The sequence below is a fragment of the Calonectris borealis genome, chromosome 13 (genome assembly GCF_964195595.1).
Source record: "Calonectris borealis chromosome 13, bCalBor7.hap1.2, whole genome shotgun sequence".
Classification (NCBI taxonomy): domain Eukaryota; kingdom Metazoa; phylum Chordata; class Aves; order Procellariiformes; family Procellariidae; genus Calonectris; species Calonectris borealis.
In genome coordinates, this window is record NC_134324.1 from 16,036,134 (window position 1) to 16,057,848 (window position 21,715).

The window sequence follows — 21,715 nt, forward strand, 5'->3', positions numbered from 1 at the left end:
GAAGGGACGAAGGCAGCGCTCTGGGTACGGACCCCATCAGTCCGTCTCTGGCAGGGCTGGCATAGGCAGCAGGGAACCGGTGAGTTTGTGGCATATGGCTGCGACGGTGTAAATGAGAGCAGCTGTGAAGTTTGTGTTCCTCTGTCACCTCTGCAGGAGACGTGGGGGGTGCCGTGGTGCCCCTCTGTGGTACAGAAGAGCATGAAGAAAGTAATCCAAAAAAGGCTGCTGCAACAGGGTGCTAATAAAATCCCCGTGATCGAGGGGAGATCGAGTTTTATGAGAAGGGAAGAAGGAGGGGGGGAAAGTCAGTGGAGCCCAACAGTTTGTCAGGGAAGAGAGAACTTTTTAATTGACTGTCAAACCATAACCTTGGAAACCTAAGAAAAAGAGGCATCAGCATGTCTGTCAGCACAGATAGGCATCGATCTTCCCTGGCTAGACAGCAACATGATTACTTTTGGGATAATGTCAACAACTTGGAAGTGCAGAAAGCTGATCTGGCCTGTTACAGAGGAGGGGAGGAGGTGGGATACACCCCCTCCCCTCATTTGTTCAAGCTGTGTTTCATTTAAATAGATTGTTTAACAGCTGTTTTTAAATTAGGAATGATTAAAACCTGTATCTCTATTTTGAAAGATTTACTTTCATTTTGTCATGGTCTATTCCAAAATAAGGTCAAACTGGGGAGAAATATCATCTCAACTATTTTCTTTCTGTGTTTCCTACTGTTTTTGTGGTTTCCTTTGTCTTAGCCTAAGATAGCCTAGCAAAACTGGTATGGAGTGGTTGACAGGAAACGCTTCTAAATAGCTTTAATTTTAGCAGGAAAAAAAATCTTAGATTATCAGAAAAATTTTACTTAAGAACAATTTGTTATCTGGAAAAAGATTTGGAACCTGATCTGACTAGGGAAGAAAATACCTCCTCTTTCTTTTAAAAGCACTTTCCTAACCATTTGGTGGTCTTTGGGACCACTGTCAGCACTGCACATCCCACATCCCACATGGTGGGAGCTCATCTCCTGACCAACATCCAGAGCTAATGACGGAGCAGATGAGGCAGTCATCTGTCTCACTTTGCATGGAGATGATGTGTCACAGGAGCCTTCCTACCAGCCTGGTAAGGGGCAACTTCACCATGTTGTGCTAGATGCTTCTGTCTGCCCTAAGACACGAGACAAGACACTGCTTCCACTTTGCTTTCCAGCTCTGTGGAGTCATGGACTTTGTCCAGGATTTCTTGCCCATGAAAGCGTGTGTCCAGAACAAGCTGTTCTTCTTGGAGGGAGCGTTAAGCATCCCTCCCTATCTGCTTCTCTGGTCAGCTGCATCTCTTGGTGGCTCTAGCAAACCCAGCACGACCCACGTCTCCTGCTGTGCTCTGAGAAGCACGTCTTCAGGAGTCCCAGGTAAAAAGTTATCACTTGAGAGCTCGTCCTATGTGTCCTTCATGCTACATTTCCAGCTGTGAACTCAAACACTCTGCTGGGCTGTAAATGCAGGTCAGAAAAAGTCATAAGCAAGGGGCAGTCCGGAGGCACTCTGCCCTGCCTCATTCTATGACAAAGGTTATGAGTAGAGTGGTGTAAATAATTAGTTATTATTTTTGCTGATGGGTGGCTGAACTGCCTGGAGTTACAAACACTGATATTTTTTCTGTTCTTGCTGAAATGAAAACCTTCAAAAATTAACTTTGCATCAAATTAAGTGCTCTTAGTACCAGTGCCCGTAGTTTTGGTTGATCCAAAACCGTTGGGTCTAGCTTTGGTTTTTGTCACCCTACTTGTTTTGCTCCAGGTAAACTAGAGCAGTTCTCTTTAAAAGGAAAAATGTACTGAACTGTTGAAAAATTTTGGACAGACTGGATTATAGATGCAATATATAGTGACTGTGTGACATGAATGAGATTTCTATTCTTGTCATTCTGCCTACAAAAAAAGAGGACTGTTTTCTGCCTCTGGAAAGCAACTATGGATTAGCATGGTCTCTGCTCTCTTCACTTTGGTTCTGCAATCTGTTCTTGGTTTTGGAGCATCCTTGCATTTTCCTGTGTAATGGCACGGGCCATGGGAATGAGCTGGATGTTGTAAATGAGGTTATGTCAAGACACTGTGATTTATGACCATAATACTGCAGTCTCAACTTCTTTGCACAACTTATCCTACTGTCATCTGCTGTTACTTGGGAGGAGAAAGGGGACCTTAACTTACAGCTTAATTTATATTAATTGCATTTCCTTTTTACATGCCTGGACCAAACTTTTGCTATTTGTTTTGCAGAAGTTTAGGGGAGGTAATCAACAATACCATGCCCCATTGTACAGCACATTTCAAACAATTCATATGACATTTTCTGAATTAAAAATAATTAGTAGAATAAATGATCAAAGTGGCTTGTCAAAGGGCAAGCATCTGTGCTAACTGAAAACCTTTGAAGGCACCAGCCCATTAACACCCATTAAATCGATGATATATGGGACTGTGCTAGGGAGCAGGCTTTGTGGGCGTTCTCCAAACAACTTGAGGTATGTTAATTTTCTCCCTGAAGTGCTGGCAATCAGTTTAAAAGCCCTTTGGTGTATCTGACCTCCTTTATCCCCACCTGTTCTGCTTTCAGAAGCATGGCACCTTGGCTGGAGGCTCCTACATGCACAGTACCGTATCCGAAAAGAGGGTGCAAGTGCATAAAGGGGTGTGAATTGAAATTTAACTGTAAATTGTATATAGATTTTAAAAGGATGGAAAAAGTGACTCCTTTGACATGGCTGGGAGAAAACCACGTCTTACGGATTTCCACAAAGGCTGCTGTGGAGGTCCCAAATGGGGAGTATCGCTGTCTAACCTGTGAGCTGTAGACACAGCGATCAAGCTGCTGAGACTAAAGTCTGCTAGTGAGGAGAAAATTCATGTCCTGAATCTGTGTGTATATTGCCCCATGGCAATGTTTCCATAAAAAAAAATTACATATGAAATGAAGACTTTTTCATCAATTTCTTCAATACTTATAGCTGAGTTTTTCCCAATCTGGGAAGTGTTTGCCCTTGCAACAACCCCTGGACTGGGCTACGGCATTTCTGTAACCTCATTTTACTGCGAGAGAAGTGGGTTGCAGGGAGCCTGCAGGACTCATCCGAGAGCGTGTTCAGCTACAGAGGAGAGATGTGAGCCTTGGTGTTCAAAACCCAAGGCTAGTCCCCTAGCCCTGGACCAATCTCCCTGCCTTTAAGTTGATTTATGTGTAGGATTTCACTTCTTCATCATAGTGTGTACCATAAGTCATGCAGACACATTCAGCATTAACACGTGCAGAATGTACGGGTGCTTACAATCCAGGTTTAAATGCACATTTCCACAAAACAGGGTCCATTGCATGGATGCAAACAATTATTTTCACCTCATATGAGGATTTCCATTTAAGATCCCCCCTTCAATTTAAAACATAGATCCTTTTTTAGTATTCATGCTAGAGAGACACCATATCCAACCTCTTCTGGAAAACTGGGCTGTGTAGCCTTTGGGGCTAAAGTTATAAAAGGAGGGTCCTTGTAGTCAAGCTGGGAAGCCTGCTGGTAAATCCAGTGGAGCGAGCTAACCTAACAGCTAGGATGCTTTGGTTTAAAGGTAAAAGTCAAACGTGCTGTCTGCTGCTGAAGCCCAGTTGTGTACTTCTGTGCACAGCAGTTTGTCCTGCTCACTCAAATGATTGAAAATGAATTACTCTTGATATACACCTCAGCTACTAACAGGTTCAGCTAGCAAATGTCTGATGCAGAAACTAATAGGAAAACAGAGCTTTAGCCTGAAAGCTCTAGGTATGTTTTGCTATTAAGACATTTTTATTCTACCTGCTCAGCTCCTTCTCCACTCTCTGTAAAAATTCCTACCAGCCCTTTAAATTTAAGCAAATGAAGGGCACTCACTGAACTACTTGTTATTAATATCTCAGCACTATTTTCTAATTCCCAATTCATGCTTGAAACGGATTAAAACTGCTAATCCTTGACAAGGCAGCAAAATTTGATGCTAATTTATTGATGTGCTCTTTTAAGAAACTTTGGATTTCTTGTCTATAAATTAAATTTAAACAGAGCATTCAAGGTCCTTCCCAATTTAGAGTAGAGAGTGGAGATCTGCGTGCTGAAACATCGCATGTCCTTGAGCTTACTGTACAGTATGGCTGACAAAGGGTTGCCTTGTTTTCCTAAAGGGATGTGTTTGTGCCTTGATAGCTCTCTCTTAAGGTTGGCCGTGCCGATGGCTTCTCCATCTCGCACCACTTGAGTTGTCTTGGGTTCACCTTGAAGAGTGTTCCAACCTCTTCTCTTCCACTGAGCTTTTTGCTCCTATCCTGAGCTCAGGCATTGCTCGGTACCGTAGGTGGTTTTTAATGAGCTATCCCAGATGTGGGATGTCGGTGCTGAGCCTGGGAGAGGCTCTATTGTTCTGCAGGGAATTATTTTAGAGTCCTTGCACATTTTTCATTACCTTGGAGCCTTATTTCAATCTTAATCCTGTACGTTTATGTTAGTAACATGCTCCTTTACCAAAGCAAGTTTATTATTTTCAGAATATTGCAATTACGTGGCAATTGTTGCTTTCCTTGGTTGTTGTTTTCTTGCCTGGGAAGGAGTAAACGCTGGGGAAGCTTAGAAAAAGCCTGCCTTAGGAACCTGTGCTCGGTCTTCCTCGCACTGAGCAGGGCTGCCCTTTTCTGGAACAAGCATTTTCCAACCACACAGCCACCTTTACAACTCTAGGAAAGAAAACAGGAGTAGCCTGTGCATCCGTGCCAGACTCTTGAGCCGCGCCGGCTGCTGGGGTGGGCTGCCAAAGGAGGAGGCAGCTCGCCTGTGCTTGGGTAGCCAAGTAACTTGAAATCTAGGAAAAGCAAGTAGCTAACATCATCTTATTGACTGTGGCTGATGCTATAGTGAACTCTGCGTGGGCACTGAGGCATTAATACAAGGTTCCTTCGGGTGGTTTGGTTTCTTGTCCTACCAATGTTTTTGAAGGTTTGACATTTCTGTCTTGCATTAGGTCAAAAACTTGGAATTTTTAAAGTGATTTCATCCCAACACTGCCTCCCCCATCCTGTCTGTCATCCCAGATATTTTTGTTTTGGAAACACCCAAACAAAATGTTTTGTCAGTTTTAAAAAGACTTCATAATCTGATAAATTAATTGAAATAAAACTTTCCCTGAAGAATATATTAAAAATGGCAACTATCACCTCAGACATTTCTGGGAAATTGACAGCAAGTTTTATCAAAATCTAAATGACTTTGCAATTAAAAAAGGGAATTGCTATTGAACCCCAACAAAACTTTCTGATAAACTGACAGCAGTAACAGTGTTCTTGCCAGCTCTGAAAAATGTCCTTTATTTCAGACAATCTGCGATGCCAGACATCACGATAGGAAGTCGCTGTCTTGATGCGGATGGATTTTTAAAAACGAGAGAGATGCGGGTGAAAAAGGACTGGTGCAGTACGTCAGAAGAGGATGCAGCCAACACTGCCTCTCTCCAGCCAGTGTAGGGGGTACCAAAGCAGTGCAAGTTTTATATATATATATTTTTATATATATATATAAAAAAATATAATAGGAAATGGGGCAGCTGTCCTTCTGAGTCTTTAAAGGTCCCAAGTGCCAAGTTTTTCATTAGGTATTTGCAGCGAAGTATCAATTTTCACAAATGCTGGGCCAGAGGTGTCACCTGTGGCCACCACACTCACCCTCCCCGTGTCCCTTTGCCTCCCAGGGCTCCTTCCTGGTCCCTGCGGGGCAGAGCCAGTCTGGTTCTCACTCCTGAGCACCCCTTGGCTCTGCTCTGGATGCTGCTGCCCGGACTCATCCTTGAACTCATCACATCAGGTATTTCCTTCATGTTTTTGCAAAAAAGCAGCGTTTGTCCTGCTGGATCCTCCTTGCTGGGCTGGGATTATCAGCATGCTTTGGGGAAAAACATGCTCAGGCTTATCTGTCCTTCTATCTGCCCATACGTACCCGTCGAGTAAGGAGAACGTATATACGTGCCTGTGAACAAATACTCACCAGCTCATGTTTCTGTCTCTTTATTGCGATTTCTATGGCATTTCTCTGAAGAACTTCTCTGCCTGGCTGTCCTTAAAGGGTTATCAATTAGCCCAATAAAGCTTTGGAAATTCAGGGGAGAATTTCCAACTTGTAATTCTAAAATGTAAGAACTTGTAATTCTCAAATGCTGGGGCTGGGTTGGTGGGGTTGGTAACTGGTGAAAGTAATGCTTGCCCAGGGCTCTTCTGATGGCGCATCTCAGCTTTTGTGGGATTTCCTTGCAGAGATTTTCCATCCTGAAACCAAACACATCCCCACCTGTATCACATACAGTGATAGCTTAGCTGGGTTTCCTGAAATTCTTTGGCCTCTTACCAGGCAACAGCTTTTAAATGAAAAAAGCAAATGTTGTCTCTGAGCCTGGATATCACAGAGGTGGGAGTGAGTATTGAGAGGTGATTCCTAAGCAGGATCCTTAGCTTGGAAAGTTAAATGCACACTGAATTTTCTCCGTATACTGTTTGCTTCATTGCTAATAAAGCTGCATGCCGGAAAGAGGACAAGACCAGATCTGCCTGGCATTCGAGTCTGGTTTTCGCAGCAGGCAGGGCTGGCCCCCGTTTAGCACTGCTGAAAATGCCCTGAGAAAAAGCCAGTGGCTAAGACACGTAATGTTAATTACAGATAACGTCAGCAGACAATACCTGGAGGAGACAGGCAGTAGCTGCAGTTTGTAGAATCCAAAGGGACTTATCTGAGTGGCATTAATTTTTAACGCTTCAATCAGGATAAAATCCCTCTACAAAGTCTTAAGGGGAGTAGAGAATTCTGTTTAATTTTTGGAATATAACCTGAAGGAGAAAGCAATAATTTCAGCAATCTCTAGTGATGACAAAGTTCTTAATTGGACAACAGGAAAAACAAACCCCTCATTTTTACCCAAGCCATTTAAAATTCAGCTGAAGCCAGCCGAGAGCAGCAATTCCATCATCTTTATAAGCCATTCTGAAAGATCTAAATCTCTTGCATGCTCCTTTTTTTTTTTTTTTTTTTTAAAAGTGAGACTTCATGCTGCCCTGATAGACGCTTCCCTGCTAAAGCTGAAGAGTTTTTGCCCAGGAAGAGGCAGGTTTCTCCCTTCCCCTGCTGCTACCGTTTGCGTGGCTGGCTGTGAGGTGAGCTGTGCAGGGAGGACCTGCGCAGCGTGGGAAGGGGAGCGGTGGTGGAGGACCCGTTGCATTCCTCTGCGCCCCAGCAGCTCTTCATCCCGCTCCGAAAAAATCCTTTCTTGCCAGAACATAATAGTGTGCTAATAACCTTTCCAAACCCGGAGCTGTATTCTACAGGTGTGTGAGGCATATGGCTTCTCCCCTATTAGCAATGCAAATTTAATCAACCAGAATAATATTTAAATGGTTGGCTCAGCACGAGCCAACAACCGCCAAGCAGTTGTCACTTTTTCCCGCTTTTGACAAACATAAGAAGGAACTTTGATTAAAACTTCAGTTGTCCTTAAAACAGATATCCCTTTGAATGAAAGGAAGCAACGGCTTCTAGAAGATCTGTTTCATTTCCACTGTCACTTCCCAAGAAAACTGCTTTTTATGGCCAGATCTCAGCAACATCAGACAGAAAAATCTGTTACGTTCCAGTTGAAAAGCAATCCCTGTCACTAAACATGCCGTAATTCAGCAAAGTGACAAAGTTCAGGTTAATCTGCATATTTTCCCGTTTGGGATTTTTATTGCATTTCAATTTAATTTCATAGCATGGTGCTGTTTGTTGTTGCCTCACTCTTGCTAATAGCCTCAATATGCTGTATGTCTACTCTTCTGTCTGTCAAACAGCGCCGGGTCACTGGGTTTATAGGCTTCACCGCAGAGCAGAAGTCTGGAGTGTTTTAATACTCTCCTCGCTGCAGCAGCACAACCTTTGATAATCACGGTGGCAGTCCTGGGAGAGGTCAGCGTGGTCACGTTTAACGGCAAGGGCAACGGAGGCAGGGACTCACCAAGGCAGGACCTGACTCCAGGCTGCTGTGCCCACTTTGCTAGTTGGCGAAAGTACGTCTTTCTGGCGATTTGCAGAAGATGGTGGTGGCTGGAGTTTTGTTTGAATCTTACGGGAATGGTGAAAGAAGGGCAAAGACAGAATTCAGAATCGAGGGTCAGATTGCCCTCTGAAAAGCCACAGGTTAAAACATGCAGGGGCTGTTTAGGGATGGGCTATAAATCTGAGGGATACCCTACAGACTAAACCAAGACAGTCATTTTTCTCTGGGTGGTACATTCTCAGACAGAGCCCTACAGAGAGATGTTGCTGTAGAGGCAGGTCCAGTCGAAGGAAAGCTCTGCGCTGGGCTTGTCCAGGCATCAGGACCAGGATCCCGTCATTGAAAACATATTCGTTGTACAGAGGTTCACCTATACACTGGGTCATGTCACAGGTACCACAACTGAACAGGAGACTCCCTTTGCTGACCCATCCCCATCCCATGCTCCTGGAAGGGGATGACCTTGTTCCTCTGGGTGTTTTTGGGAGCTTTGTGGTGTTCCTGGGCCAGCAGCTGCACATTGCTCGTGAAACTGGTCTTTTAGCTGCAGTGTAAATGATTTTTAATCTGGCTGACACCAGGTTTGACCCTCATGGCACTTCACTGGAGCTCATTCATGCTGGTGAAGACAAGATCTGGTCCCATAGCCTGCCTTCAAAATAATGGTATCAACATCCTATGTTAGATGACACCACCTCTCTTTTCTATTTGCCTATAAAATGCACATGGCGCTGCACCCCAGGGCCTCTTTCTCTTGTCATCTGGGCAGTTTGAGGAAACTCTAGTGTCATCTAGCTGAGTAATTGTGGGAGGGCTGCAAGACTCCACTTAAAATCTCAGATAATTGTGGTCACTGTATTTTTCATTCACTTAGTGAAAGAAAATGTGAAATTACCACCGCAGATAATTATGGTAGTAGTTTTCTTGTGTTCTTGTTCGTTACATGTTGATTAGAATGGTTCGCTAATGTCTTTGCCGAGTTATTTCAAATAATATTATCTTTTACGGAACTAGAAACAGTCTTTTTATTGAAAGCCCCTTTATCTAAAAAGGCCCTGCATGACACATCCTTTTAAAGGACCATTTGATCATAAAAAATATCAAAGTCTATCCGACTGTTGCAGAAACATGGAAACTGAGTTGCCTGAAGATGCAGAGGTAGATCCTGTGGTGCATAAAGAAGGGCTTGGCTTATTTTGTAGCCTTTCTGCTACAGCAGTGAGACAATTGTACCCATCTGCCGCTTTCCCAGGACCGGCTGGACACGGTGCCTTGTAGACTTCAGCCATGGTTGAGGATTGCTGGTGGGATCTGAAGTTATGAGGGATGCGGAGGCACTGTGTGGAGATGGGTTAAACCTGGGAGCTCTGTCCCCATGAAGAAATAAGAATATGGCCAGCCTAAGGAAAACACAAAGCTAAAATACAAATTCTGGACTTCAACAACCAGAGTCTGTCTCTGCTGGGAGCCACGGGGCCTGCAGGCAGGTCTCCAAGATGCCCTCCTCCCGCCGTGCTGCTCCAGGGGCTGTGCCGCACCCCGCTGCCTGCTGCTGTTCTCTGCATCCCTGCCTTGTTTAGGTAATGGCATCTCACTGCCGTGAACTTTGTGGATGGGGTTTCTCACCCCGTCTGAGGGCCTTTGATTTATGCAGGAGCTTGGTTGCAGGCTGTTTGCAAAGTTGTCTGCTGCTGCTAAGTTAGTGCTGTGGCCAGCGTGTTGCTGGCCTCCAGCCAGGTATGTGCAGTGCTTCCTGAGATACCGTCTGCTCCTTGCCTGAGCGTTTGAGTGCTGCCCATCAGCCCTCCTGTGCCATCACCCTGCGATATCGCCCGTGTGGCCTCCAGCCTCATGCCGGTGCTTCACGTAAGGGCTGTGGGGCATTGTCGGTACCAACGCAGAGTGCTCCACACGGCTCAGAGGTTGGAGGCTTTTATGGGCAGGGTGGCACCTCTGGCCCTGGGGATTTGCTGTTGGCTCTGCAGGCCCCTGGCTGGGCTGTGGCGATGGGGGTGGCCAGGGACTGTGGGAGCAGGCAGTGATGCTGGGGCCAGGAGTAGACTTCCACCACCAAGGACAGTAGGACAGAAGGGGTGGGCAATGGTCACAGCTCACAAGGGGACCGCAAGATGTGGCTGGAGCAGGGCTGCATTGGGACAGAGGTGAACATCAGCCCTTGCAAGAGGAAGCAAAGCCCTGAGGCTCCTGATGCATCGTCACACAGGACTGTCGGTAGCAGAAACATGGTGGTGAGCACAAGCGATGCTCCCACTGCGCTGCACGGGGTGTAGGTTTCACACGTGTCTCTCACAGAGCTTTTATTTTTGTTTTCCTGGGGAAGAGTACACTTCAACGTCTCTTCTTGCTGTGTCTCTTCTTCCTCTTGTAGCCAGACAGGACAGTGTAAGAGCCTGAACATCTGTTGTGATTCTGGGGTTGTGGCTTGGTTTGGGTTTTTTGGGTTTAATAGAATTTGTTCAGTACTGACAAGCAGTGAGCAAAGAGTCTTTGGGCATTTTGATTCCTTTGATTGCTGATTTTTGTTTACTTCAACCTCTTGAAAAGCAAAGCACTTCTTATTTCTGCACAGGAGATGAAGCCATCTCTTCAGCTGCAGCCTACTTTAGAAAAAGGGTGTTTTTCTGATGCCTGTGTTTTCCCTTGAGAAAACATGAAAAAAAAAGCCAAAGTCCTTGGACTCCGAAGGCATCAAAGCTGAGCTACTTTGCTTTGAAAATCGTCTTTGGGTGGGCTATGATTATTCCTAGGCATTTGTAATGCTACCCATCAGACAGGTTTTATCCTAGCTAATTTTGTCTTCCATTTCTTGATGCTTTTCTCTATTTTTTTTGCTTCGTTGCACTTAGCTAAACAAGCTCAAATACACTCCCAGGAGAAAATCCAGCTCTGGGAGGTGGAGCAGCTTGGGACCAGGCTGTGCAGGCAGCCCTCCCCAGTCTCCCCCCAGCCCAGCAGAGTGACCTCTGCATTGGTTGTGTGTGCCAGCAGATCTGGGTGTCCCCTCAGTGCCACCACCCTGTGTTCCCCCTCTCCTCTGTGCTCTAAATCCACCCCTAAAAAGAGCTCTTGCAATAAACTTTCTTCCTGAGCTGGAATGTCTGCAAAAACAAGTGATTCTGGCCATTCTCAACATGTTCTCATTAGACTAGATCAGGCCAGAATAATAAGGTAGTTCAGTATTTTATCTTGTTCCAGTTTTTAGCAAAACAAATAGTCCTGCAAGTGAAATATCCACACACTGAGAGCATCGGCGTATGCTCCGTTTGTTTTGATCTGGGAGGGAAGCCTCTCGGATGGAGACTGCTGCAGATGGGTTTGCAGAAGGAAGGAATAAAAGGTTAGCAGGGTCCCGCTGCTCTGCACAGAACTGATTTGCTGCTGTCAGTCTGTCTGGTGGATGCGGTCTGTGCGCGGACCGCAGAAGAAGCTGCAACGTTAGCTGAGTCTGTGTCCTGTGGGGGTCTGAGCTGTGCAAACCCGACTGCTTATGGGTGAACGTGATGTGCAGTGATGATATGGCGTGAAAAGCCACAATGCTGGTGTCTAAGATAACCGGAATGGCCCAAGGAGATTGATTCCACAAAGGGCCGTGCAGAACTGCATGCCTTTAATGAAATTCAGGCATCATAGTTTTGTCCAGGTCATGAGGGAAACCCGCCTATAAGTCATGAGCTGAGCTATGCTTAGCCTGTCCCTGTGGGTGGCTTTGGGCAGGAGCAAGCATCAAAAACCTCCTGATGTGCTGCGAGGCCGCAGGGAGGGTGTGTGTCCCGGGCTGGATGGATGCCCTTCCACGCAGTGCCTGGGGCAGCATCACCCCTCCCATCACCTGGCTTTTGGTGACTTAGAGCAGGCGTGAAACACTGAGGACTTACTGTAGAAATTGTGGCCATGATGTCAAATCCTGAAGTGTGTTTTCTCATGGGCCTCACTCATGCCAGGAGTAAGGCCCTCACATTTCAAAACCTGTCCTGTTCAGCTGGCCTCTAAATATGTCAGGTGAAATGTTTTCCATTTTCCTACCTAAGTTACCAAAGTATCTTTTCCTCTTACTGCTTCTTTTCTTATTATTCTCTCTCCATTTCTGCTACCTGTGCAAGCTGCTTATTTGCACAGTTACTTCATTACACTTTTTTTGTTCAGTTGCTAGTTGTTAATTCTGAAGTTTTTCATTTACATTTCATTTTTAATCTTGTAAATTGGTGGTTGTCAGGATAGCTGCAAGCCGAGAAAAAATAATGGGTTTCAGTACAGAAGTAATGAGATCAGAAGTGAAAAAGGTCCCAGTGAGACAAACAGTGGCAAAAAACCATGAGGGGCAGATTTTGTCCCTCTAGCTCACGCCGATCAGGAGTGAGAAACCTTCTGATATCAGTGGGGTGAGTATGGGAGTGCAGCCTAACCTACAGAAGAATATGCTCTGAGTTTTATTGTTTCGAGTTCCTTGGCTCTTAACAGCCTTTCTGAACGATGCTGGTACCCTCTGTCAGTGTGCTCCAGGGGGCTGGAGGTCTCCGGAGATGCTCCCTGTGACTGCGCTGTACTTAGGCTGCGCAGGTGCGTGACATCTCTGCCCAAGCACGTTAGGTCTTTCTCATTCCTCTGTAAATGGCAGGGTGCTCTTTGTGGGGTTCCACGCCCCTTTGACAGCAATGAATTTTGCATTTGTCCAAATCCCTTTCACTACCTGTTTGCAGAGAAAATAAGCTATTGCTGGAGGTTGGGTTGGTTGCTGGGTTTTCGATTGTGTTTGATCTGTGAAATTCCCAAGAAGCCTAAAAAGCAGCAGGAGTACAAAGCAAACCAAAACCTCCTGGGAAAAGAGCAAGACTCGGCTCGTAGCAAAGGAGATGGGCTGCATGACGTGCCAGCCTGGAACTGCCCTGCCCTGTTCCAGCCTGCGCTGCTCCCCCTGGGGCGCGTTGCTGCAGACCGTCCCCTCCGCGCCTCGTGGCTGTTTTGCCCCAAAGCCCTGATGTTGGGTGTCCCATGCAATCCATCTCCCGCTGCCTTCGTTCCTGTGAAAGCAGCAACAAAATACTTCAAATACATTACCCTCCAGGCCAGGCTACGACGACTGTGTGTTTGAAGGGTGTTAGAGGGAGAGCTGAGGCTGGGGTCACCACGGCGAGGCAGAGAAGGAGCCATGCTGTGCTTGATGCTTTCCTATTGCGTCTTCCTGCAGGAAAAGCCGCGTTTGCCATGCTCTGTGTGTGTGTACGCCTCTGCAGAACTGCCAGGAGGTCTAAGCCTACAAATTAAAAGTGGTAACCTTTAGCAAGGGGCAAGTCAAATCTGCACAGGACTCCAAGCGTGATTGTTTGCTCTCTCCATAAGGAGGTATGGCTAATGCTCTGGCACCTGAGAAAGGAGATGTGGGCTTTGGGGAGGAATTTCTGTCTGGGCTCTTCCCTTTGTGCCCACGAAGCTCAGTGGAGGAAAGACACAGTCCCACCAGGTCCCTTCAAGAAAAGTCAGACTGGGCTGTGAGGTACCTATCACTTGCCTTGAATACTCTGTGATAAAATAAAGGAGCAGCACACCTCTGAGTCAACTGTGGAGTTTGATCTCCTGAGGGCATTAGTGAAAGTGGGTTTAGAAAAGGAAGCTTTTAGGGAAGTTTAAGCTATAGATGGGAATGCAGTGGGTTTTTTTCAGCTGCAAACACAGGGAGCTTCTGAGGACTAAAACAATGAAGGGTGCAAAACCAGTCACTCTAGGAAGTATCCATGACTTTTCATCAACCAACCGCCTGTGCCAAACGGAAGGGAAAACAGGCTAACTAAAAAAAAGCGTCACACTGTTACTGCTGGTGGGTGACACAGATGCTAGATTTATTTAAAGCCTGGGACTAATAGCTGCACTGAATGATATGCAGCTGATTCGGGTGATGTATGAATACAACCCAAGTTGGAAGATTTCACAAGACAGTTTTCAAGGCGGAAATTGTTAAGAAGTGCCCTTTACACATCACCAGCTAAGTGGTGTGTATTTGCTGCTCGGAGCTACTGTGCCAGTTGGACGCCTGCCAAGCTTGTAATGCTGCTTTAAAAGGGATCACTTACCATGCAGAGTTTTTGCATTTTCTGTTATCCAAACAGACTCGCTTGAATGTTAATTTGTTCCTAGCTGCCAAGGACCCAATTCTGCAAAAAGCCGAAGGCAGCCGAGCCCCGTGCCTGCCGGAGGGGCTGCTCCCATCCCTGCTCCACCGGGCTGGGGCTGGAGGCACGCGCCGGGGACGCTGGCTTGCTGCAGTGGGGCAGCAATCTGTCATTGCGATATAAAAGGTCCAGCCACAACGGCATTTCCTTCTTTCAGAGTGCGATGCTGTGGCCTTGGTAAAGAAAAGGGACAGCCGCTTTTCTATCCCATGGGAGGTGGCACCTGGAGGGGGCATGGGGGAATATTTGGAAGGGAAAAAGCCTTCTGGGTTTTCGGAGCTACCCTGAAGCACCTTGGTCCTTGGACGGAGCCTGCTGGGGGATAGCTGAGTGGCACCATGAGTGTGCGCAGGTCAATGTGGGTGATCCGGCGGTGGTGGGATCAAAGCTAAAGCCACCAGGAGCTTTCCTGTGCTTTCAGCCCGCTGCTCCCACAGCACCTGGGCACTGGGTCCTTCAGAGGCAGGTTGGGGATCCCTCTGCCTCGGGGGAACCCTCTGGTTGGGGGTGACCCATCATACCAGGGCCCTGCGATGGGGCCCTCAGACCTTCTTGCCACCCCTCTGAGTTTCACCTTGTCCATTCCAAGGCAGCAAAATAGCAGCCAATGGCCTTGGCCTGGGTTCAGACAGGACTGTTTGTCGTCTCACTTCTAGTTCTTTTAAGTGTTTGCAACGTTTTTTGATGGAAATATGTAGGTTTTTCCATGTGTGTGTGGGCGGAAGGGAAGCCACCTCTCTGGGTGGCTGCTGTTCATGGCAGAGTCAACTGCAAGGCTCGTGGGCTGGGGGTGGCCGGCCCCCAGGAAAACCAGTGGATGCTCTGAATTGTCCAGGGGCTGGAGGTGAGAAGGGAGGGAGATATTGATGGAGACTGAAGCAGATGAGAGAGGGCAGCAATGCGCAGGGTGTGACAGGAGGCAAATGGTCCCTGCTCGGTGGGGTTAGTGCACAGGCGGTGGGATGCAGTGCGTTTGGCGTGTCCTGTGGCCAGTCTCACGCTTGGGCTGGCACTGAGATGATCCTTCAAAAGTCCTCCCTTCTGGAGGGCAAACTGTTTCTCTGGGCAAGGGCAGCGAGCTGGCGAGGGGACGCCAGGCTGTGGCAGTGGTGCCACACTGATGCCTGGTGCGAGGCGTTGGAGCGATGGGGTGCATGGGAAAGACCCCCCCAGGTCCACTTGCAGGTGCGTAAGCCATTGGAAAGTCAAAAGGCATGGGCTAATCTCAGCATTGGTTGGCATGTGTTTTATAAGGCGATGGGATCTGCGCTGAAACTTCACTGCTTTGACTAGAAGGCACCTAAACAGGTTCAAATTTAACTAAATCTTCCTCCTCCTTCTTCATTTCTGTGTCAAGGTTTTTGGATGCTTAAAGAAAAATGCAATTTTTTGGTGTCTGTTTTTAGCCAAGGAAGAAATGGGAGGTTGTTCAAAATTTGATTAAATATTTAAAGCACGGTTTCTATTTAGAAACTGGCACTTTATCAAGTTAAACAACCCATTAAGCTCATAATCACACTCCATCTTTTGGGGCACAATGCCTTTTGAAATGAGTATTCGTGTCATCACTCAGCATACTCCGAGGTAAAATTAATCTTCCATTGTATTGTTTCATTTTACTGCTGACTGAAATAATATTTTCAATATCTTTTTCATTGTTTATTTGCGTTCTTTTTTTTTTATGCGTGACTTACGGAGGAAATTTGAAAACACGTCACAAAATTGAAATCCCTGATAAGCTTTTAAAACTCCCTAAATATTCTGCCATCAGTGTGCTTTGAGTAATTGCTTTTTTACCTTTAGCAGACGCAGTCAGCGTCACTTCAAGAGTTGCCGTGGTCTTGAGGCCCTTTTGGTGTTAGGTGACCAAATACTTAAGGATGTGGTTTTTGCAAAACAGCAGTAGTCAGTTCTGGGGGATGGAGCCCACAGCAAGTCCTGCGAAGGCCAGAAGAAAGAATTGACCCGTAAGAACCAGGGACGTCAGAGCACCCCCCAAACGCTGGCCGACAGGCAGGGGGTCGCTGGCAGACACGCCGCCTGTTGCAGTAGAGGCACCCCAGGCGTGAGGACCGAGGCTGGGCTTTCCTGTGCCCCGGGGCTGTCTCTGCAGAGCGGGAAGCAGGCGCTCTCCCACGTCCCACGTGCCAAGCGAGGATTGTCTCCGTGTCCGGCTGGTGATCCCCGCAGGGCTCTGTTTGGTAAGTCGGGGTATATTTTTGTTAGAAGCTCAGTTGTCATTCAGTAGCCTTCTGCAGGCACAAGAATGGTGATTTGAGCAGAATTCTCCTCCTCCCCAGTCTTACATCAAGGAAAGTTTTCCTTTTTCAGTTACCTCTAAAAATAAACGAGGCAGGCTGCTGTTTCTTTTAATGGTATGTCTGCTTTCTATGACAAGGCTGACTTAGAAATACATTGCATTTGTAGAGTGCGAGATGGGGGAAGGTTTTAAAGCCCTGCATCTTTTTGCAAATGTAATTTTTTCCATGGGATGACTCCAAGGTGTGGGTTATTTGCGTTAAGAGACTTGCAATGAATGCTTGCAGGTTAATCTTATGGCATATTACTACCACTATAAAGGATAGTGACTGCAGCAGCAAAACCATCACTGCGCTTTATACATTGGAAGTGATGAGGTTATATCAGCAGAGCAAGCAACCGAGCAAAATCTATTATTGTTTGTGGCTTGGAAGGCAGTTTGATATCTAGACATAAAAGAAATGTAACTTTAGATCATGTTCTTTGCTCTGGCCTCATATTTAGAATTAGTGCCCAGCTTTTTCAAAGATGTTTCCTGCCACTGCTGACGGTGCATTTACCACAAGGCGTCCAAACACGTCCTGGTATTGTAAGTTAGATCCTTTCTATGTCCCAAAAGTCTGAGCGCCATGTTTTCTCAAAATGAACTCATCAGAACACAGACTTTCTGTCAAACATTTCCCATGCCGATTCCTTCCCTTGCTGCAGCCGGGGGTTACCAAAAGCAGAGTTGCATGACCCGAGACTGATATACCTGGTCTTCTGCAGCTCTGCGCCCACCTGAAGTTCTGCTCTTCAGCAGTAGCTTTACACGGGGCACAAATTTCTGTTTTCTTCTTGGGTTTCTTGTTCTTCTGTGCTAGTCCATATGAGAAGTCTGATCGGCTTTCCCTTACCTGTTGGTGTACAATAAGCAGTTGTACACTGAAGATCGACTACGGAGTCAATGTCTCTGAGGATTACTGTAACTGCTGGCGTTGCTTATAAGTTTCTTTCCACCTATTAGTGCTAAGCAAGGGAGCTTCCTGCTTTGCCTCTCACATCCCCATTGCCTATTTCCATGTTCTCATACAGGCTTTTCGTGAACCTCTCTTTGTCCTGATCAATATAATAGTCATCCACAAATCACTTCAGTGAGCAATGTGCAAGAAAGCGTGCTTCAAAAAATACCCGGAGTGCAGACAAAGCCTCTTGCACACCTGGTTATGTTTGGTTTCCTTCTGAACTAACTCCCAGTTCACTGAGCAGGAGGAATATTCATGGGCGTTGCTGTAACGTGCTGGTTCTTGGAGACCTGAAATGTTGTTTCATTCTCATAACATGGGAATGTTATGAGAAAATATAACCTTACACTAAAATCAAGCAACGCATCAGTGGGTCATTCTTTTTTGCAGAAGTGAGTATTGTTTATTAGATGAGATATTCCTTCATCCCAAATTTCCAGAGCACAGTTGTTTCTTTGGTGAATATGAGTAACCCGCACACATTCTGCTAAGTTTCCTGACTGATTCGAAGAGGAATACTTGCAGCATCCAGCCTAGAGAGTTTGGGCCCAAATAGGAGGCTGACATGACTTAAAACACCAAAGGACTGAGGAAAATATAGGAAATAAGTAAATATAACTCTTGCTATTGTGAAAAATGTCACCACAGCAAATCCTACACTGTCGTAGGATGACCTTAAACGTTGAAATGATAGAGGTGAGGAGAAACATCAGCAGTGCATTCACATAGGTGGGGAAACCAAATGAGCACTGTTCAAATTGAAGTAAAAACCACAGCTATATAGCAGATTGTAGTGGGATACAAAACAGGAGAAAGCTTAAATATGTATGTATATTTTAAAACTCCATCGTAGGATAATTTAAAGCACAGGCCAAGCAGCAGTGAGAAAAGACTTAGGACTTCATTTTTATGCAACCTTTAGTTATATATTAACTGTTTGCAATATGCTCCTCTCCCAGAACCCAGCCTACAGGGAAGAATATTCTGCTCCTCTGGAAAGTACTTGTGTAAGTGAGAAAACCGGTCAGGAGATGCTTATCTTTACCCTCTATCAAAAGATTGCGATGCTTGCTAGGAGGGGCAGGTGGGAGGGGGCTGTCTAGAGCAGTCAGCTATGACCCCAGGTGATGACTGGGGGTCATAAATAAATAAAATCAATAAATAAGTAGAGTCCTGGCACTTGTTCCCAACACTGAAAAGGGCTGTGAATTGGGTACTAAAGCAGGAGGTCTGTGTGCCTGTAAAAAAAAGCCCAGCTACTAAGAGAAATGTTTGCAGAGATGTGCTTGCAGCTGTGATCCAGCTGTATGCGCAGGGCTTTTGTGATGCCTCCCCCACGCTCTTACCTCCTGCTCTCCTGCTACCTGTGGTCTTTTTCCAAGTAGATTTACTTCCTAAATAAAAAATACTGGACAGTAAATGTAAATTGCTGTAATAAAGTAATTTACTCACTCCTGCTGTGTTTTACTATAGACCTTGGGTAAAAATAGATGTACATTTGGAAAGTCTGACTTCCTCCTAAATAATGAAAATGAGGAATTCTGTTGGATAATAGATATTGCAAATTAATGTAGCATTTTTCATAATTGTTCAACAATTTCAGACTGGTGATCATTTTCCTTTATTTTCACTGGTACCATAAGTAGGGCACTTCTATAGAACTGTTATCTTGGTGCTTGTCCAGTCAGGAGATTTTCCTTCCTATTTGACACTGTAAACCCAGAACAAGACCATTCTAACATAGCAGATGCAAATTTCTTCTCCTTTGTTGGAGGAAGGGACAACGTAACCAGATCTTTCTTATCCAGCAGTGTGATTCAGGGACCCATCATGCCGCACCTGGATGCGGTGGAAGGCTTGATCGCTTCAGCAGCCCCGAGTTGCACTTCGGCTTCCTAGCACGATGTCTGCTTGCAAGGGGAACTGTGCAACCACGGTACGTAACTGATTGTTTCCTAATCTACCCCAATGATGTCCTGTGTAAAGGTACGCTGCTATTTCAAACCCTTGTCGCTGCAATGACATGGATGTGTTATAATCACCTGCTCTTCTTTTCATGTGTCTGTCACCAGATGGCTGTTGTTGAAGATTTATAGGATTATATTTCAGACCTCATTAACCAACATAAGAGCATCCATGTGCTAATTTCATCCTGTCAAATGTTATTTGTAATAAACATCCTGGTAGTTTCACCCAGTGGGGTTTATTGACTAAAACAGCAATGGGGCAGTGCCCACACGCTGATCTAGTGGGTCTGTCGTTAGCGAGCAGGCTGGGTGGATACACCCCCTCTCAGCCGCTGCGAAGCCCGTAGCCGTCCCAGCCCAGCATCTGTCAGGTGAAAGAGAGCCACATTCGGCAATCCCTGCTACCATCAATGAAACAGTTCCACTTAAAGCCCTCCCTTTCCCCGGTGATCTACGGCATCTTTAAAAACATACTCATAACACAGCCCCCTACGTGGGTATTTTCTTCTTATGTGAAGAGCTCACGCCAGCATTCTCAACTTAGGCAACAAATTGTTTGTTTCAAGAGGTACCGTCTTTAGCAAAGCAAGGAAAATAGCAGTTCCTGAGGGCACAGCTGGCCCCACGGCTCCTGGCTTTGGGTGCTGGGACCCAAATTTCCTTTCGGTGATGCTCCACACTTGCCCCAAGTTATAGAGTGGTTGGGGGTGACACCCTCAACCTACCTGCTGTTCTCCGTGCCAGCAGCGTCCAGCTCCGGTGTGGTTTCTAGACAAGATTCAGGAAGAAAGGCAAGGTTTTAGCAAGGTTATTAATCCCACATCCCTACTCAGGGCAAACCACTGTTGCCAGGAAAAGTCCCATTAAAACAGCTCTTGTCCTACAGCCAACTCCAGGGAGTCCAAAATCAGTGAGCAGAAACCCCAGGGTGCATCGAGGCCCCGGGACAGACTCGGCTCTGCTTGCCAGCTGGCCAGTGAGGCCAGTGAATGCAGAGAGTATCCTGCCAGCTTAGGACAAGCCTTTTTTTTTCTCTACTCCAAAATAGCTACGGTCCATATGGCATATGCTGACATTTGCAAAACTAGAAAACAATCCAACTTCACTGCAGTGGGAGTGCTGGGGTCAAAGAAAGAAGGTGGTGCTGGAGAAGGATGTGCATGCAGGGCTGAGGATACGTGAGGTGCCTGTGAGAGACCCAGCCTGTGCCCATAAAGCCATAGGGAAAAGCTGCTGGAGAGGAGTTTCTCATCTCCGGGCTGCTGCTGGTGATGCTCGGAGCAGGAGCACCTCCGCCACATCTCGCACTCCCACGTGCCCTGAGTGCGGAGCAAGGAGCTGGAAGCTGAGCACTGAGGGTTTGGTACAGGACTCCCTCATGCTGTCGTACAAGCTGCCGCATCAGCCTGTGATGCTCTTTGCCAAAGGCACGGTGTTGGTGCAACATAAATAACAATAAATCCTGCTGGAATAGCAATTCTGTGGTTAGGCCCATTCCCAATATTTAGAAAAACTGAGTGGTATGTATTTATTAAAGGCTGCAACTGCTGTGGAGAGGATTGGTACCACTGGTACCCGTCTAGAGGAACAGATGGTGCTTCTCCTGTGTTTTGTTATTGCTGTCACAGACGGGGAGAGCTCCTGTTTAAGGAAAGCCCTGTTTGGCAAGTGTCATCTGCTTGGGATGAGGAAAACCGCCTGGATGTCAGGTGCCTGCAATCTCTATCCAAGAGCCCATGACTACTAATGTGGATGGACCCTCTGGAAGCATCACTGGTAGATAGGGCAAAGCTAGGAAAAGAAAAGGGTGTCACAAGTCTTCTGTGCACGTCTTTTAGCCTCCTCTGATGTTTCACTACAGCCTGGGCAGATTTACGTAGGGAGGAAGGTTTCTTAAAGGGTGGCAGCTTCTGCGTTGCCTCCCTGCCAGGTGCCTACTGCACGCTGTGGGGCAGAGCATGTGGCACCTCTCTTGTTCGCTCCATCCCAGCAGAGTCCAGCGGGACCCAGCTGACTGCCGCTCCAGCAAGGGCAGCCTCGCATTGCCCCCGCTATTCCTCAACCCACATCCAGCGGAGCTCAGCATCCTCCCACCAGACCCGGCTGCAACGCCTTCGGTTTGCCCTGATATTAACACTTAGGGCACATCCACCCTGAAGAAGAACCTGGGCCTGGGCGCTTATCTTGCAGATAAGCCAGGCTTTCGTACTG